This window comes from Orycteropus afer, unplaced genomic scaffold (genome assembly GCF_000298275.1).
Source record: "Orycteropus afer afer isolate SDZICR_OR568_19922 unplaced genomic scaffold, OryAfe1.0 scaffold00179, whole genome shotgun sequence".
Taxonomy (NCBI): Eukaryota; Metazoa; Chordata; class Mammalia; order Tubulidentata; family Orycteropodidae; genus Orycteropus; species Orycteropus afer.
In genome coordinates this window covers 207,546-211,124 of record NW_006921766.1, presented here as the reverse complement: position 1 = coordinate 211,124, position 3,579 = coordinate 207,546, and the positions used below count along the sequence as shown (strand labels likewise).

Sequence of the window (3,579 nt, the reverse complement as noted above, 5' to 3'; positions counted from 1 at the left end):
AGTAGGGATGCCATGAAGTGTAATTGCCTTCTGCTGTGTTGGAACTTCAACTTTTACACAAACAGCATGCACGAATGCTCATATCTTCCTCTGTCTGCACAGCTCAGACAACACCTGCAACAGTCCTTTTGTGCCACTGAAAATAAAGTCTCCTCCCTCAGTTCCCCCTTGTATTCTACAGACCAGGACATCATTTGGAGGTGGTGGCCATGAACCCAACCTGTGTCATTTCCTGGAATTGTTGCAGTAAATGCATAAACCAAAAGTCGGGCTGTACATGGGGCTGTGCATATCTCACACCCGATTTAAAATGACCCACAATCTGCAGTCAGCACTACACCTGCTTCCCAATAAGCACACAGTGCCTAGCCGTGGGGTCCCTTGTCGTTTCCTGTAGCCAGTGTTTTCAGCTGAGGCTCAGAAACAGTGGGCCCTCTGCAACCTTCCACTAGTCAGGTGTGCAAGTCAGCCAGCCCAGGGTTTCCTGAGGGCATATGTGATGCTGAGCCCTGTAGGGTTGAGGCTTCACTGTGCTCTCATGAGGTAGGACTCACATTCTGCCTGTAAGCTTCATAATAGAGGCAGCCCTGGTGACCACACCACTCCCAGGGCGCTCTCAGCCCTGGTCAGGTTAGGGAGAAGGACCAGACTGTGGAGCTATTCTGACAAGAGCTGGGACCAGCTTTTAGGCCTGAAAGAAGACCTCCAAAGTGAATTATGGCATCACATGGCAGCAGGGAGGGGAGACACTGAGTCCACTGTCATTCCTTCTCTTGTTTTCCAGGCCTGGGAACTCCTCTGAGGCCAACCGAGGAGATCACGCAGCTCTGGGCTTTGGCTGACATTCTTCCTCTCCACTACCTGACCCCATTCAGCTCTGAGCCTCCTATTTCTATTCCTTTTGCTTCCCATGAGCATTCCCTTCCTGCCACCTCCCATGGCCACTCCTCCTCTCCAGCTGTGGACATGGAAGCCCTCCAAGGTAGGGGCCAAGCATCATCCACCTTGAATGTCACCTGCCTATACATGATACACTAGGACTAGTTTGCAGAGTGAACACAGCTCTGATGAGGGGAGATTATCTGTCCATCACCATTAAGTTCATCTATGGACAGAAACATGACACCGGACTCTGTGGATGTAGGACTAACACCACTGATGAGAATGTGTGGTCTGCAGAACTGGCCCCAAGATAGGCAGGATTGTGCCTGGATGATGGGGCTAACAATAAACTTGCAAACATGGTTATAGTCCAGTGTCATGTTTATTATTCTAGAATCAAGAGAAAGACATTCATTCCTGTTTATTTTTCTCTGAGTCATCTTAAAAGATTTGCAGAATTTCATACCTCAAGAAAAATGGAAATTATTTGAAGTCCAATGTAAGGAAAAGTAAAGCTTATCTGTTGATGAGTATTCTGTGTCCACTCTTAACTATAACATAAGCACTCAATAATGTTCATATTTTTTAAAGAGGGTCCAAAGACAGGTCTCCCCCAATGTCAGCATATTTCCTTTCTTGGAACCCTTGAGACTATGGCCCATAGCTGCAATATAGGACTGAAATTGAACCCACTCCTGTGGCTTCCAGCCAAACAAGTTAGGTCATAAACCAAGACTTAATAAATTAAGTACATTGAAATACTGCAAAGCATCCTCTCAGATCACAATGGTATAACATTAGAAACCAGCAATAGGAGGAATAACAGAAAAAGAGCAAATACATGGAAACGGAATAACTGGCTAATAGAAGAAATAAAAAATGAAATTAAAAAATTCCTTGAATCAATTGAGAATGAAAACACAACACACCAAAATCTTTGTGACACAGCAATATCAGTCAGAGGACAATTTACAGCAATAAAGGCACACATCAAAAATGTAGAAAGAGCCAAAATCAACACCTTAACCCACCATCTCCAGCAACTCAAAAAAAGAACAGCAAGAAAAGCCTACAGTCACCACTAGAAAGGAAATAATAAGGATTTGAGTAGAAGCCAATGAGACAGAAAATAGAAAGATAATAGAAAAAATCAACAACACAAGAAGCTGTTTTTGAAAAGATTAAGAAAATTGACAGACCACTGGCAAATTTAACAAAGGGAAAGAGGCAGAGAATACAAATGACACAAATAAGAATTAAGTTGGGGGACATCACAACAGAACCAACTGAAATTAAAAAAGATAATATCGGGATACTACAAAGAACTGAACTCTATCAAATTTGAAAACCTAGAAGAAACGGACACATTTCTAGAAACACACTACTTACCTAAACTAACACAGACTGATATGGAAAAGTTGAATAGGCCCTAACAGAAGAAACTGAACAAATCATAAAAAATTACAAACAGGGATTTCTGGCAAAATGGCGGACTAGGCAGAAAGACTACACAGACCCTCTTCAATAAAGAAAAAGGAAACCAATTAACACAAACAAAGAGATAATCTTGGATGCCTGAGCCTTGAAGGGAAGGATATAGAAGTAGACTAAATCCCAACTAGCAGAAAAATTTGTGTGAAAATACAAAAAAAGAGACATACAGAGCTGCAATTTGGCAGTGATCCTGAGCAATCCTGATGACACAGACAGCTTGGAGAGTCCCGAGAAATGGTAGGACCTAATAATTAACCTAAAAATCAGCCCTGATAGCCAGGGACTGCACAGAGGACTGCTGTGGTGGCTGAGAAATAAATAGAGAAGGTGAAGAGAAAGATGGGCTGACCTGTGGACTTCTGCCATTTTGAAGGTTTAAAAGAAGCTTGACTATTTTGGATATTTAAAGAGACAGTGCTCTCACAGATTCCTGGGGCTTAAGAACACGTTCTGCTTTCCAGCAACCCCAAGGACACTCTGGACCTGCAAGACTGAAAAGGTACCACATTCCTCACTCTTATACCCCACACCTGCTTGGTGAATGGAGGTGTGGCCATCCCCCACTCCCACCTACCTTCTGGGCCCACAAGAACTCCATCACAGTCTGTGTGCTCAAACAGAGCCTGGGTGCCATGCCCTGTCCTCCACTCATTTATTTTCTCTTTATTTATTTTTTTCTTTTTTGTTTTCTTTTTTCTGGTGATTAGTTTGCTTGTATTTGTCTGTTCTAAAACAACTATTATTATTAATACTTTTGTCCTTTTTACTATTATTCTTAAGTTCCCCCTCCCAGGTTCTTTATTTTCCCTTTTTGGTTACTGTTCCTGTGTGATTACATGGTGTGTTTTTTGTCCATGGGCTTTTAGTTTTTTGATGGTTATTCTATTGTAATTTGTGTCTAATTGAGTGGGAAACAACAACAGTCCCCATAAGACACAACTACACCCACACCTCCTACAACTTCACTTACTGAGCCACTACCTCCTTATCCACCAACGGGCCAATGATAAAAAACCACCAAGAAGAGATGAATCATCCTTGGCTGCTCTTCACAAAGAGTTAACAGACATCTAAATACAACAAGACCATGATGCCTTGGAGACAATAGACCATCACAGTCCACACAAAGAAGCAGGATAAAGTGGTAGAAACAAGGGAGCAGAATACAGACCCAGAACACATCCCTGAGGAAGAAGCAGCATT

The 3,579-nt window shown here is 42.5% G+C and overlaps 1 protein-coding gene across 1 annotated transcript in view; it reads right to left on the bottom strand.

Annotated features, from left to right (window-relative positions):
• The window catches only part of TSPEAR (thrombospondin type laminin G domain and EAR repeats), a 311,553-nt gene that overhangs the window by 262,662 nt on the left and 45,312 nt on the right, over window positions 1-3,579 (bottom strand). The gene's annotated exons all lie outside the window — the stretch shown is intronic.